The sequence below is a fragment of the Lissotriton vulgaris genome, chromosome 2_2 (genome assembly GCF_964263255.1).
Source record: "Lissotriton vulgaris chromosome 2_2, aLisVul1.2, whole genome shotgun sequence".
Taxonomy (NCBI): domain Eukaryota; kingdom Metazoa; phylum Chordata; class Amphibia; order Caudata; family Salamandridae; genus Lissotriton; species Lissotriton vulgaris.
Genome location: NC_141688.1, coordinates 87,490,278 through 87,506,768, shown reverse-complemented (window position 1 = coordinate 87,506,768; position 16,491 = coordinate 87,490,278). Strand labels below are relative to the sequence as shown.

The 16,491-nt window shown below is 47.1% G+C and overlaps 1 protein-coding gene across 2 annotated transcripts in view; it reads left to right on the top strand.

The window, feature by feature from the left end:
- The first annotated feature begins 11,485 nt into the window (after window positions 1-11,485).
- CSK (C-terminal Src kinase) overlaps window positions 11,486-16,491 on the top strand; it is a 624,490-nt gene continuing 619,484 nt past the window's right edge. Inside the window, exon 1 of one of the 2 annotated variants that reach the window (XM_086959340.1) lies at window positions 11,486-11,840. The gene's annotated coding sequence lies outside the window, so the exon portion shown is untranslated. The remainder of the gene's footprint in view (window positions 11,841-16,491) is intronic. The other variant, XM_086959339.1, reaches the window with a different exon arrangement.

The following is a 16,491-nucleotide window of genomic DNA, read 5'->3' as shown; positions in this document are numbered from 1 at the left end:
ATAGCCTATATGTTGCGCAAATTGAACGAGGCAAAGAAACTGTACACCATTACAGAGAAAGAACTTCTAGTGATCAAGGACTCTTTTAGTACTTGGAGGCATCACCTAATGGGTGCAAAACATGTGGTCACCGTATTATACAGAGCTTCGATACCTGCAGTTTATGAAGTCAGCACGCATGCTGTCTCCTAGACAATTGCGTTAGATGCTTTTCTTTTCTGAATTTGATTACATAGTCACTTACCGGCTGGGAGCAGAGAATGGGAAAGCTCCAGACAAGAAACTGCATGTAGTTTGGAAAATGAACAACCTCTTTCTATTTTGTCGCCTGATCAAGTCATAGGCCCCATGCACTCTGAACATTTCCTGAGGTCGATGGCTAGGGCAAGTACGACACCTATCTGGAAGAAATGGCTCAAGGAACATCCTCAATGGAAAATGAGACAGGGGTGTCCATCAGACAGAATCAGATGTTGGTCCCTACGAAAGTGTAACAAGAGAGAGTGTTTCACTGGTGTAATGTGGTTTCCAGTGCAAGTCATAACGGTGTGGATAAAACATTAGACCGAATTCTTCAATATTTCTGGTGGCCCTCTGTCAGGACTGATGTGGTACAGAAAGTAAAGAAATTTGAAACATCTGCAAAGCAAAAACTGATCACAGCAAATCCCAAAGTTTGTTGCCACCTCTACCCACACCTACTGTTTCATGGAATACCATATCCTTAGATTTCATAGTGGGGTTACCTAAAGATCAAGGACACACTGTGATATTGGTTGTAATCAACAGTCTTACCAAGATGGGACATTTCATTGCATGTAAAACAATACCTACTTCAGGGCAATTACTGGGCAAAATACTTCTTTGTCATATTGTAAGATTGCATGGTGTGCCATCCACTATTGTCTCAGATCGTGAGCCGCAATTCGCTCCCCATTTTTGGAAGGTGTGCGTGCCGCATTACAGATAAAGTCTGCAAAGTCCACGAGATTCCACCCCCACACAGATGGTCAGACCGAGAGTTTGAATCAAACGTTAAATCAAAATATCTACGTTGCTATGTGAAAGACAATACTGATGATTGGGTAGACCTCTAGAAACAGTTACAATAGTGCAACACATCAATCCACAAAACATACTCCATATTATAGCAACTATGGGCTCCATTCTCAGTTTTTGCCCTTGTTACATCCAGGAATGGATCATAAACTGCCCGAACTTCGTGACAGGGTGAGACAAATATAGCTCACCATAAAAAAGACGCAATAGAACTTATTGAAACCCAAACTGCAAACTCACCAGTCAAGCCTGCACAGAAGGCTTCTTGAGTAAAAAAGAATATAATTTTCTTAACATGAAATCTCCCAGATGCCCTGTAATCTACAAGCTACCCAAGATTCACAAGAATCCAACAAATCCCCCTGGAATTTATTCCAACGAAGGAAATGTCGTTTAAGCATGGAACAATGTGATAAACACATGTCACTTATGCACAAGTTCCTGTGTGCCCGGTTTAGGCACAATTACCAGACACCACCTTGAGCACGCTAAGCCTAATCCGAATAAACTGCAAAAGTGTGTTACAATTTCTCGTGCATGCTCTGTTGAAGGACCAGTCAGTAACTTAGCTACTGCTTTTTCTCTTCTTTTCCCCTAATTTTCCTCCTAAACAGGCTCGTGTATCATTGCAGGCAGGCAAATGTTGTCTAAACTTTAGTCCTGATGATGGTCCCATGTAATTGAGCAAGAGGGATAGAAACGTCGACTCGATATGGTGTTTTCACAACTGTACCATTGTGTTTTATTTTGTTGTGTCTAGCACTTTCCTGGCATTACTTCCATTCAAACACTGAGTTAAAAGTGGCCAGCTTTGCTCCTTTATTTGCCTGTAAAATTGTCCTTATATGTTGTTTGTCCTTCTTGAGTAAGGTACAGGACTGTGCCTAATAACCATTCAATCCTTTTGTTGATCTTTTCCAAATAAATACCCTGTCCGGCTGGACAGAGGACAAAATATAGTCTCCTATCATGGCCTATATTATATTGCTGCTCCTACTCTTGATAAGCTAAGGACCTTTGTCCCTTATAGCAGTATTAAGTATTGAAGCATCAGTATTTGCTAATAATAAATGGTTTACTAGAGCTAGGTTTTCATGTAGGGCCATATCTTTATGGAATGGCACAGAAACAAAAAGATATTTGAGACTTGATAATATAAAAGCATCATGTCAGCAAGTATGGGATGAAAACAAACAGAGATATACATGGACTGGAACTAAACGTCATCCTAAACTGGCTGTGAAACTAATGAGATTTTCTCTTTACTTTCAGGGAAATTGGATTGTTAAAGTGGGACAGAAACTCAATTGCAGCTATTTACAATACCAATATGCAGGGCAGTACCTCCAGCCTTATGGATTTTTTCTGGCAGTGTGACGCTCAAATATACTCTTAATTAACCCCCTCCTGGAGCGGACTCTGCTCTCTGGTGACTTTGCATGCCCGATCTAAGGTAATACCAGCAAAAGAAATAAAAGAGTTGCATTTTGAAAATGGATAGCTGAGTACTTTGGAACTTCAGTGTGGCAGGATGTGCCCAAAGAGTATAGGTTGGTCAATGACGCCCAAATATTTTTGGGGAGTCTGTTACCAATGTTTCAAGCCAAAGCAACTGTTTGCTGGGTTTAAATCACCATGTGGGTATTGATTAAAGCAATAAATGCTACTGAAGATGGCTTTGATGCAATTAAAGAACCTGCGTTCAATCAAGTAATGGAAAACAGATATGTTTTAGAATTGATGATAGCAATCAAAGGAGGGGTATGTAGAAAGATGAATTCCATATGCGGCCCTTTTATACCAGAAAATGCTGAAGATGAAGTAAATCTGACTCAGGCCATATTGACTCTGCATAATTTGCATATACAGATGAAGAAAGAGGGGGGTGCACCAGATGAGTGGTTCACTGGCTGGTTCGACTGGGTCCGGTCCTGGATGTAGGGGTTGTCTAAGGCCTTGTTGCCTATAATAGTTCTGTTGTTACTGATGTACCTAGTATTTCAGGTTATCTTAGCATATTGCCAGAGGGTTACAGCTAAAGTGGGAGTTATGTTTCCTATAATAAGAAATAAAGAGATGCAAAATACAGAATTGGAAGAAATGTGCAGTGGTAGTGAAGAAGTAGTCGAAGAATCAACTAGAGAGGGGAATGAAAGGAATCAAAACCCTAATTTAGATTTTGGACATAATTATTGTGTTCACTATTTGTTTTTACCTATTACTTGCCCACAAACTGTGAAATATTATCATGTAAATAAAGAAAAACAGTATAATGCGGTTTAAATGGGTGGTTCAAAGTGCATGTTTAAGTTGCACATTTTGTCTGGTAATAACCTACAGCCTGCTTTAAAAAAAAGGTCTCAATGCGGTCTGACTTAAGAGTTCTTTTCTTCCCATTGTATGTTTGCTGGGAAACTTCCTGCAGCAGAGAATATTCGAATTATAGTCTGTAAGTGTAGCTTGACTTCTAGAAGTCACGAACACAGGAAAAAGCTGAGCTTTAAGGAAATGCGCAAAAATAACATTTGATGCACAGAATGCAGAACAATGTCATACATTCGCCCCAGTACAGAGATCTGGGCCTGGATCCATCATTTTTTTGCTCACCATGCCATTCCAGTTTTGACCCAGCCATATACAAATCAGTCTTGACCCTGCGCCCAATGGGAACAGTCCAGCCCAAACTGGGGTGGTGTAGTGGGCAAAAGAACGATGGATTTAACCCAGATCTTTTGACTGGGGGAGAATGCTTGCACGGTCAGCATTACGTCCAACATATGTTTGCTGTAAAATCTTTTCGCCCTACGTGGGATGGGTATGCCCAGACGTGGGACCCTTGCTCACTGTGCCACTGGATTCTAGCTAGCCTGGCTGATGAAGGGTGACATACCCTGAAACCGGTCCCAGGATGCTTGTTTCCGGTCCAGGGAGGACCTGGCCTGGCAGTTCGGTCTGGACTGTTTCCATGGGGCACAGGGTCAAGACTGATTGGCATTTGGCTGGATCCAAACTGGGGTGGCGTAGTGGGCAAAAGAACAATGGATTTAACCCAGATCCTTTGACAGGGGGAAAATGTTTGCATTGTCAGCATTCCGTCCAACATTTGTTTGCTGTAAGACTTAAGAAAATGTGTGCAATTTGGGTGGGACATAATGGAAAAGCAGGAAGCTTTTTCTATTGTTAACATATTAATGAAGTTATGGATGCTGCCAAAATTGGTATTCTAAGACTAGAATTGCAGCGTGCATAATTTGGGACTGACTTGTACTTCTCTCATAGTATGGTCGCTCTCCCAGCTGTTCTAGTCTGAGCATATGCAATAAACCTGTTTGTACTCCCTCTGTTGCAGATGCGGTGATTAAGGGCCATATATATCAACACATTTCCCTATAGACACAGAATGGGCAAAACCCTTTGATACATCTGGCCCTAAATGATTTTAGCTGTTTAAAGGATTTTTCCCGACAATTTAATATCTTTATGAATGTTAGTGATTTGTAAAGCAGCCTAACCCTGCTGTTCAGCTGGGACTGCATGTAAAGGTCAGGGGGCGGCAGGTAACGGTAAGAGGCACGCCTGCGACCCCCAAGACCAAGAGTATCATTGGCCAAGATTCACACAAGTTGGTCAAATGGAGAAGCTGGGATTAATCCCAGGTTTTCTGGCTTCACATTGAGCAATTTAGCCACTAGATGTACATACTTCACTGCCCCTACACCCTCCATCCAGTATCTGCCACCCTGCTGGCATCAATGCAGCTCTTAGTCACACCGCAGGCCAAACTTTTTGGCCCTTGAGAAAATGTTTGCGAGTACCCATGGCCTAGACTATGTTTCTATATGCAGTACAAACTTTTGTTCACTTTCAAAGAATAACAGTTTGAAGATGTCAAGAACTCTCCATACATGCCTTCCTCTGTTAAGTATAGCCTACTCTAAGTCGAATCATGCCTGTCTTAATTAATATTATTATATGTCTGCAAACTACACAATCTCATTTCATAGATCACAACCTCTCCTTCTCTTAAACCATAACCATGTGAAATAACTAATCTTCTCTGACTTATCAAGTCACCTGACCTATAAGGGGAGAGAATGTAGCCTTACGGCTAGAGCTGCCGACCTTTAAGCTGGGGAACCAGGTTCAAGCTTGGAGTCGGCTCAGCATGCTGTTGGTGTATCTGGGCAAATCACGTGATCTCCCGTTGCCTACGAAAAACAAGCATTTGCAATGCAATAGGTCTTGCATTTATAAGAGTCTGAGCTATAGGCATTGTAAATAAAAATGCCTTTTATTCATGTGTTTTGAAAACAGACAAATAAAAGGCACTGCCTATTATAATTCCAATAGCTTAAACTTTCGCAAATGCAAGACCATTTGAATTGCTAATTACTTTAGTAATTTTGGGGATCATACGTAAAATCAGATCCCTGCCTAGAATTTTCCTGCACTAAAGTGATGCGCTGAGCACAAACTTTAAAAAGTCATTGCCCATCAAGCTTCAGACTGAGGGAGGCTTTTCAGGAAAAGCTAGACCTGAATTTGTCACTTCAAGCACTCCGTTAAACCAGCTATGCAATTATGTAATAAAAAAAAAGTGGAAACAGAAGTATAATTAATTTTTACAAAAAAGAGAAGATGCTAACTAAATAGAGTGGATAGGTGCATAGCTAGCCATGCCTTCTCTCCCTTTCCATGCCTTCCGTTTTGCCACTCACCGACTGATGCCTCTCTCCTGTATACCGTTGCTTTGCCGGATCCTCGGACTCGGCTTCCTCTCATAACAAGGAAGAATAGGGCAGCGTTCTGCTCATGCGTGGTGTCAGCGACATAACAACTGACGGTTAAAGACATAGAAGACGGCAAAACAGCAGGTTTAAAGGAGGACAGATTATTCAGAAGCCAGTTTCATGTTGAAATATCCCGCCTTCATTCATGACTTAAAACATCCAATTGTCAGGGAGTCAGTATAGTAGTCTCAAAGCACTTTCCGTTTTTTTATATAGGCGCAATAAAAGAAGTTTGTGGGCAAGAACCTTTGGTGCGTGAGGAGGAGCGGAGACTAGGGAAACCAGAGATGGAGCGCGAAAATGTAGAGGGGCCCAAGTTCAACGAGAGAGCCACTGCTCGTGCCTGCACTGACTGGTACCTTGTGCAAGCGAAATATCGAGCCCGGGTGGGCGAGCGCCCGTTTAACAAAAACTGTGACGCACGTCAATGAAGAGAGAGAGCCACTACTCATGCCTGCACTTACTGGTGCCGTGCGAGTGCAAAATATCGAGTCCAGATGGGCGAGCCGGAAAGGAGACAGGGAGGGGACCAAAAAGCCTCACTGCAAATGAAAAGCGTGTGTTAACATAAAGTGTGACGCGTGCAAATGAAAAGTAGAGGCGGAGGTTCCACCCCACTTCCAAAAGCAACAAGACAATAGCTTGCAGAGTGCGCACCACATGGGCTACGACGCTAGGCGAGACCTAATGAACGTGTCCTCGTGTAAAGTCACTGGTGCTCATGTAAAGCGCTCCAATATCAAAAAAAAAATCTGTCATGAGCACACATGCCTCACTAAAGATCACATCGAACTCATATTAATATACTCTACAGCGAAATACTGGATGGAATGATTTCCTTGATAACAGAAGACCAATCACACTGGATTAACCACTAATCTTGTCTTCCGAAGCAACGAGTTACCTGCCATAAACCATTTTAACTCAACTGGGTATGGGTAGTGTAAAGTCTGATGATGGGCCCTAGGCCCTCATACTGGCAATCAGTCACACTCAGACACAGGACACACTGGAGGTATGGTGCAACTGGCCCAGAGCATGTGGGCTCGGTCTCTTTTATTAGTGCTGTGTCACCTGACCAGTGACATCATGGTGGGTGGGTCTTCAGTGTAGTTACAGGCTCAGCACTAGAATACTGACTTATGCTGGGCATTACATCCCTCCCCAAATTGGTTAAAAATTAAACCAAACGTAAAAAGTCCAAAAACCTGTGGGGGAAAGAAAACACAGAAAATAACATTGGACTTGCGCTTTCAAAACGAGTCTCTTTGGCTGCTTGCAAGCCGCAGGCAGTATAGTTCTTGCGTTTTGGATTAACAGTTCTTGGTGGCACAGTTGGCAGTTGTTCGGCGGGTTCATTCTTTGTCTGTGCTGTCTGTCTGCTGTTCTCAGCCCTGCCTTTGCTTCGCTCCGGTGGTGGTGAGAGATAGATGGATGACACAGGTGTCAACAGTCTTTTGGGTCCGTTCTCTCTTCTGGCTTCATGATGTTTCCGGGCAGGCTTTAGTGCTGACTCTTGGCAGGTGAATAGAGTAGGTGCAAACATCCCTCTCACTAGGATGCCCCTCTCGACGGTTTTCTTCTGCCACAAGATGTCCGGCAGGACCTCTTGGCCAGGTTTCCACTGGACTGGTGTTTTTGGTCGCGTTGCTCTACCATAGCCTTCGGGCCGTGAGCAGGGCGCTCCACAAGCCTCACCGTTGTGTCCTAGTTCCACCTGAAGGTTGAGTTGTAGACTCTTCTCATTGCTCGCGAGGCTTTCATCCCCTTGGGTCCTGCAGACGCGCTTCTGTAGACCTGTCTCCCGTGCGGGACTTGCTGCCACCAGAGTCCCTTGAGGCCTCTGATTCTGGGTTGCCACGGGCTGGTGCAAGGTGGTCAGTTCCTCAACTTCCGGAGGCCTGAGTAGTCTCGCCATCCAATCTTCCACTCAACCCCAGAGGTAGATGTCGCCAACAGTCTAGCTTGCTCTCTTCTGCGTTCGCCATGTGGATGGATGACTCGTAGGTGGTTGTCTTTGGTCTGCGCTGCCGGTGCTCTTGCCAGGCTGGTCTTCCATTGCACTCAGGTGTTCCAGTGCCTGTCACCTTGCTTCTTTCCGCAGGGACGGCTTCTTCTTGCAGTGGCAGCGTGCCATTCCGACTTCTCCTTTCTTCTTAGTGGCGGTGGCCACTCTGTTCTTTCTTCCTTCTTCTTGAAGTGGCTGGGTGACACTCTGACTTCTCCTTTTTCCTTTTCTTGGTGGCCGCGTGCCACTCCGATCTTTCTTCTTCTCTTCTCCTCTACTCGCGACGTACCCTGGTCCCCTTTTCTTCATCTTTTCTGGCCAGGCTTCCCCATGCAGTGCACGCACTCTGCACGTGTCTTCCTGGTCTTGTCCTAGTCCTAGGACACTGTCTTCTTGTCACTCACTTCCCAGGGTTAGCGTCGCGACCTTAACTTCCTCCTTTTGTCGCTTTCATTAATTATGGGGTTGAAGTTCGTGGGTCCATGTCCTCGGACCATGCCTTGTCTGAACTTCTTGGACCTCGTGCTGGTCCCCTCTGCCGATCATTGACAGGTATGCTTCTCGGTGCGACCATCTGCCGATCATTGACAGGTAGGCTTCTCGGTGCGAGCATCTGGCTGGTCGACTTCCTGGTGCGGCCATCTGGCTGGCCGGCTTCATGCTTGGTGACCAAGCTTTGTGGTCATGTTTTTTCTGCGTTGGATCCTCACCACTGTGGGTTGTCTGCACAACCATGTTCTTTCCTTCGCAGTATATTCCTTTTGACTTGCTGCTTTGGGCTAGTGCGGTCTGCACTGCTGCGCAGTTGCGTCATACGCTTTCGCACTTCCTGGTGCGTTCTTAGGGTTTTCTTCGCGCTCTTTTGTGCTTCTGGCGCGCTCCTACGGAATTACCTTTTATCTTCCTCGGCAGTGTGATGGCTTGTATACTACTTTAGACGTGACTGCGGGCAGGTTGCTGCCCTTTGTAGTCTTTTGCTGCAAACCTTCCTTGTGCTTTGTGGCGCGTTCTGTGCTTCCTGGCGCGTTCCTGCGCTGTCTCCTGGCGTCTTCCTTGCGCTTTCTGGAGAGTACCTGCGTTTCTGGCGTCACCGTGCTGACCTCTGTTCCTCGCTCTCTTCTTTTAGCACTTTGGGCACTCCTGGTGCTTTCTTGCGCTTGACCACTGTCGTCTTGCTGGAGGGCAATGAGTTGCAGTCTGTCCTTGGCTTTGAACCTTGCTTTCGCTGAACTCCCTTGCTGCTACAGTCTTGTGCGTCTTCGGTGCACCCTGTTGCCTTCTTCTTGGAAGTAGTCAACTGCCAGCAGGTGGTTCTCTATCCTTCTCTTGGCATCATTTGTGGGGGCTCTTGTGGCTGGGCTGTGGGCTGTGTTTGCTTGGGGTATGCTTGTTCTTGATTGGTTGACCCAAGGCATGTCCTTTCTGTGGATCTCTTCCCTTGCCTGTGATTTGTTCACATGGCCACTATATGTCTCTATCTCCTTTATTTCTTGGCTTTCAAACCTCGGCCGATTCACAACGCTGCAGACTTCATACTCACACCCATAATGGACAGGGCACTTTCACCGATGGTTGCTGCTCGTGGGACAGCCTTCTTGACTTCAGTGAGTGTTTTTTTATATATTTATCTTCTTTTCCTCTGTGCACCTCCGTTGGGTGCAGCTACTCGCACTCCCCTACTCGGCAGCCTTCATGCACTTTGGCTTCTGTGATTGAAGCCTGATGGGCTGTGATTACTCCCACAGTGTTCACACTGTCCCTGGCAGCTCTACGCTCGCTGCGGGCCTCGCTTCTCTGGGTGGAGAGTCTGTGTGCTACGGCCACTTTCCATCTGTGCTGGGGCCTCGCAGTTTTCTTCACTTGTCCCCCCACCGCCGCAGCAGACTCCTATTCCTCGTGCTGCGTGGCGGTAGAAAAGTGTTAGTTCGGGCACTTTAGTAATCTGCTCACGGCGCTGCAGGCGGGGGCGGCTGGAGCTTCTTTTACCGGCTGCGGGCCGGGCACTGGTTTTCTCGCTTCCCCATCCCGGCGCTGCAGCCTTGTACATCACACGCTGCGCGGGGTGGGGGTTTATTGACGCTTTGCGGGTGGGCTCCGTTTTGATTGTCTGGGCGATCGGCAGCTCTCATCACGCTGCGGTCGCCCTCCTTTGAAGTTGTTCGCACGCCGCCGCACTTACCACATGCTGTGCGGCGGGGGACGCTGCAAGCAGGCCGGGGTGGGCTCTGCTGGCTTCGGTTCACTGAGGGAGCCAGTAGCCGTCGTCACTCGCACTTTTGGGGCACCGTTCACATTTACAGCGGATGGGCTCCGCTTCTGTATTAGTGTCCCGCAGCTCCTTGCATGCTACGGGCGCTCCCATTAACGTTTGCTCACCCCGCCGCTGCACTTTACATACGCGGCGGGGAACGCTACAGGCAGGCCGCGGGTGGGCTCCGCTGGCCTTGCATGATTAATTGAGCATAGCTGGCGCCCCTCTCACTTCAGGGGGCACAGTTAGTGTCTATAACCTATAGCGGGTGGGCTCCGCTTTTGGTGCTTTACAGTCCGGGGCTCACCTTCGGCCGACGGGCCTGTTCTTCCGCGGGTGGGCACCGTGATGGCTTCTCTGTCTTCTTAGGGCACCGCCACGGCAGGGCGGGCCACGGCAGGCTGGAGAGGTGTGGGTGGGCTCCGGTCACCTCTTTCCTTTTCTCTAGGCCCGGGGCTCGACACACGCCTCGTGGGACTCTCGGCGGCCGGTTGCTTTCTCAGGGGGTGTGCCTTTGCAGCAGGCAGCTCTCTCTTCCCCTTTTCCTCAAAGTTTTCTTTTAGCTGTGGCACGCTGGGCACAGTTCCGCTCTCGTTGCCATTGTAAAGTCTGATGATGGGCCCTAGGCCCTCATACTGGCAATCAGTCACACGCAGACACAGGACACACTGAAGGTATGGTGACATCAGTGGTGGGTGGGTGTTCAGTGTAGTTACAGGCTCCGCACTAGAATACTGACTTATGCTGGGCATTACAGGTAGAAAGCCTTACATAAATGGAATTACAACACAATCACTGCTTTGAAAAGTGGAGGCATGAACGCAATATAGTCTCCCGTGTATTGAGAAGATGAATATCTTATTAAAAAGCAAAGTGTGTGACATAATTAAAAAAATATTATTATATATCTAAACAAAATTCATTTATTGTGATTGATGAAAATAGTAGTCCATTCCCACACATCTAGGGTAATTTATAGCCATGGGCGGCTACCTGTCTGGATTTCCAAGAATACTCCTTTATTTCAGACTGAAATCTGCTGTTCGCTACTACAAAGAACTGGCCTCTTTTGTTCCGCAATTACGGCAACTAAGAGCGCAGATCAAGGAAGAAGACAGTGGCTGAAAAAGCAAAGAGGTAGGTGGAAACATATTCGGTGCGGGAGGGAAAGTGTGATGTGAAGGGATTGGCTGCAGAGCTCTTTTCAGTGTTCATTGGCCGTTTAGCCTAGCACATGCACGTGCCCCGCCTTCCCCCGCCCCAGCACAGCACTTAGCGGCTGCACGGAACCCGCCTCCTATCCACTAGGCCTCCTGCAGTGAAAGTTGCTAACGTAGGCGACCGCTTCTTAGAGTACAGTCACCATTGGCGTAAACCGTCCATAGAGGAAGCGGTAAAAGGGCTTAGTCTGGGTACACGAGTCAGCCAAAGTAGTGCGCAGTCTGACAGCACCGAACACCCCCACCTCAGCAGCACATATGCGCGAAACTCTGCCGCGTGCCACCCGGACCGGACTGCATCACGAACGCGTCACGTCCTTCACCCCGCCCCCTACCCGTGCCTCCACCCGTAGCTGCCGAGCGCCCCGGCATTTCGCCTGGGCGTAGGCCCCACCCTTTGCAAGCCCTTGTGTGAGCAAGGCTGAGGCCATTCTCCCCGGCTTCCATCTGGACAATTTGTCTTCTGCTCCATTAACCCTCGTCTCGGACCAGCCAGGGCTTTCGCGAGAAAGGTGAGCGCAACTTTAACCTACTGGAGACTAACCACTGCGCTGTGGGGCGGAGTTGCCTCTTGGGGCTCCGCTCGCACCGCTCCGCGGGGACAGGACAGTGACTGCTTCCGGGCTCGGCACCAACCACCGTGCTGGAGGCGGGGCCAGACCGCCCCTTTCCTCGCATTAATACGGGCTCTGTTCCGCGGGGGTGGATCGCGGCCACCACCGTATCTTGTGCTTCCTATTGAAGTAGGCTTCCGCCCTTCTCTCCGCTGCGGCCTGTCCCTGTCACACATTACATGACTTAATTGCTCACTGTCCCCGCACCCACTTGGCTTCCTTGATTGAAGTCCTTTCAGATTGCAAGATAGTGCACCTGAGCTCACGTATTCTCTGCAAGCTCCTGCGAAAGCCCGTTCAAATTTATTGGAAACGGACGGATATAAATATTCTCGTGTTGGGAACTATACTTTATTTTTGTAAGAGTGTATTCTCAGATCTATTGCCAGATATCCCAGGTCTTTGGGATCTTGGAGATGGGGCACGGGCACATAGTGTTTTGTGAAGCTCACATTAAATAAACAAAAGCTAGAAAATTAATTTCTCGTTTTCTCACTGAAGCAGGGTAGTTATAGGTATTTCTTATATGTAGGAAATATTTTTTGTGCTCACTGGAAATTTAGCTATCTGTGGGTAGTTGTACGTCATCCCAATCAACAATAGTCCGCAGGGCATGTCTGTTTGACAGCAAGTGTCTGCATAACCACAATTTATGTTTTCTTGTCCCTGCTATTTTCTTACCCCTACATTGGTACAAGTCTTAAGAAATTGTTTCGGTGTTTACCTTTAACCGTCCTTGTGGATTGTTTTTGTCACTTGTGTGATGTTTCAGAATATGCATTGTAACATTTATCATGTTTGGTATGATGTTAAGGAAGAGTTAAGGAACATAGTGCAGTAGGAATCAAGACAGTTTAACTTCGTGCAGAGGCTTTTCATCCGCCTTTAGTTATTTGTTTCTGTCTGTTTCTTGTAACGATATGGCAGTACTTAGTACATAATAGTAACATTTTTTTTTTTTACCGTAAGGAAGGTGGGTGGGCTTGATCGCGGGACATAGGTGTACTATGCCCTGGATTATCTTTCTTCAGGTCACCGGGTAGATTTGCATCCAGAGTTGAGGGCATATAGCTGTGTTAATCACCATATTGGGTTTATACCTAGTGGCAGCACTTCTTTTTACAAAGGCCTGAGTTATATTCATTACAGCATACAGATGACATGGTTAATTGTTTTAGTGAGCAATTTTAGTTTATAGTCTGGTTGTGGAGTCGCATTAGGAAGGTGTTACGTCAAGTTTGTACAAGTTTACCAACAAACGTCCTTACTTAGAAATGGGGACACGTAAATGGTTTCATTAGAAGACGAAATGCGTTGGTTATGTTATTAGACAGGATCGAAAAAGACCAAGCATTCTCTTTTAGGTGCAGTCCATAAAGTGGGTAATTGCTACACTTTTTGTAGACTTAATTTCATTTTTTAGAATACTGAAGAAAGGGGTTGTTTTCCTTTTGGTTTTGGAACAACAAAATGCTCTTGATTAACATCAAAAGTGACGTGTTTCAGAATTCAGTTTTACGCTGTAAGATGTGCCCATTAAATATTCTGACTGCAAATGCAAGTTTGTATGGCCACAGAGTGGCACAGACCCCCCAGCTTAATGTTGCTCAAGCCTTATCTATTGCAGTTGCTTGTCATTTTCCCCTCTTAATTAAAAAGTATGTGTGTAAGCAGGAGAACTTTTTAGATACTATGTTTAGAATACACTATTTTCTTGTGCGTAAGCAGGAGAACTTTTTAGATACTATCTTTAGAATACACTATTTTCTTGTGCGTTTATGTCATAAACCCACAGTATCTTTGTGCAGTGGTTGGAAACAAATTTCCTGGAATTATAGTAGGGTTGAGCTCAGAACTGCATGCTAATGATTGTATGTTGAAGATAAAATTGTATTTTTTTTTTTGTGGAAACATTTTTATTATTTTAACACCTGAGAACAAGTACAGTACAATCATGTCTTTGTCAAGCAAAGGCCCCACTTCCCACACCAACCCCCCCCCCCACACATCCCATCAAAGGTTAAGTTCTCCCCACCAATAATCAAATTCACATGCAGTAATCGTTGGTCGGTACTCTCATAATGCATAGTCTCTCGAGCTCGGGCGGCTCTGTCTTGTGTATACATCTCGGCCACACATAACCGGCAGGCCTTATAGTCCTCCATCCAGGCCATGGTAGTGCCTCCACTTGCCCCATATTCTGCTAAATTTCTTCGGGCATCCCCTCGCCTTATACGTAACCCTCTCGCCCGACATGTACAGGTCCATTCCCCTCCTCCATTCTCCTAGTTGGGGGGTATATGGCGCCCCCCAGTTCCTGGCTATGTCCCTATTGGCTACTACCAGCGCTAGGGCTAAAAAGATCAGCAGTGGGCGGGCCAGGTCCACATCATTTGTCATCCCTAGGAGAATGAGCTTCGGGTCCATTGGGATATCCGTCTCCAATATCTCCCCCAGTTCAGCAGTGACCTCCCCCCAGTAGGTTTGTATATGTGAGCACGACCACAGTATATGTAAGAAATCCCCAGTTGCCATCCCACATCGTAGACAGCTAGGGCCAGACACTCTTCCCATCTTAAAGAGCCTCTGCCTGTCAAAGTATGCCCTGTGTAAGATTTTGAATTGTATTAGGCGGAGTCGTGATTTGATTGCTACCTCCCTAGGGTGCATCAGCACTACCCACCAGTCCACGTCGTCCATCTCTCCCAGCTCTTTCTCCCAGGTGGCGCGGAGTCCAGTCAGCCTATCTGGTTTATTATTCATGATCGTTTTGTATGTCAGGGATACAGCCTTTTCTGGGATCTTTTCCTGCAGTAAGCGGCCCTCCAGAAGGGCGTATTCAGGGAGTGCCTCCTGTACTGCCCCCTCCGCCCGCCAGGCATGTCTAAATTGTATATATTTGAAAAATTGGGAGCGGTGCAGTCCAAATTCCATCTGCAGGGACTGAAATGACTTCAGAGTCCCGCTTTTAACCACACCCCCCAGGGAGTAGATGCCGATATCATCCCATCCTCGGAAGCCTTTTAACTTACTGAGCTCTTTCAGCCATGCGCAGTCTCAGATCGGGGTCTGCCTCGAGGGCCTATGAGTCCACCCTACAGCTTTCGTGGCCTTCTGCCAAGCTCCCAATGTGAGTCTGGTGGCCGGTAGCAGCTTGTTTCGTCCTTTCCCCTAGAAAATGTAGTGTAGGCAGCTATGCGTGTCCATATTGTGTCTTTCTAATGCGTAAGTGGGATGCGCAGCTGGTGCGTGGACCCAGTCATTGATGGGGGCCAGATGTTCCCCCCCAATAGTAGGCTTCTAAATGAGGTAGAGAAATCCCCCCATCATATTGGTGTCTCTGTAGGGTCGCCAATGCCACCCTGAGGTGCTTTCCTAACCATAGTAAGGACCTTAATTCCGCATGTACTTCTGAGAAAAACTTGCGCGGTAACGAAAGATACTAATTTTGAAATGTATAGAGAAATATCGGCAAGGAGACCATTTTGAACATGGCCGCCCGCCCAAGAAGTGTCAGGGGGAGCAACTGCCATCTGCTTGCGTCTAATTTAACGTTATTAAGCACACGGAGGATATTGCGATCATAGGCTATTGTCCTGTCTGTTGTTATGAATATCCCCAGGTACTTGAAACCTACAGTAGTCGTCTGCAGTCTGTCTGGTAGGTCAGGCCATTCCGTCCGTCCCCGGGGGTCGTAGAGCGTTGACTTATGCTAATTAATTTGGTATCCCGATCTAGCCCCATACTGGTCCAGCTCCGAAAAGAGCGCGGTATAGTAGTCTCTGGCTTTGTCACATACAGCAGCACATCATCTGCATAGAGGGACAGTTTTTCCTCCTGCGATCCTGCCTGTCCCAATCGGAAACCCGTCACCTTAGGGTTTTGCCTAATCGCGCACGCCGCGACCTCAATAGTTAGGGAAAACAGAAGGGGAGACAGGGGCCATCCCTGCCGGGTTCCCCTCTGTATGGGAAAAGCCTTGGACATCGCCCCGTTGACCCTTACTCGAGCAACAGGGCCCGAGTAGAGGAGTCGAACCCTACTTCTAAACTTGGGCCCAAACCCCAGATATTCTAAGACTCCCTCCAAGAAGGGCCAATGTACTGCATCAAACGCCTTCTCAGCGTCCAAGGACAACCAGTGAGGCTCCGTCCTGCCCTCCACTTCACACAACCAATTATGTGTCCTACGAAGATTGTATCTAGTCGCCCTTTCCGGAATGAAACCTGTCTGGTCCATATGTACCAGTTGTGGTATGACGCGTCGTAATCGAAGAGCCAAGATTGTGGCATATAGCTTAGCCCGTTTTCTTGAAGAATTCCGCGGGGAATCCATTGGGACCTGGGGCCTCACCCGCTCGGAGTTTCGTGAGTGCTATTCTAACCTCTTCCACCGTGATGTCGTCCTCTAGGTCCTCGCAGTCTGTTTCTTCAAGCTTCGGGATATCAATACTTGTCATATAGGACAGTGCTTCCTCCTTAGTCCCTAGGTTGTGTGCTTCATAGAAGCCCCCATAATAGTCAGCGAAAGCATCCGCTATCTCATCGTC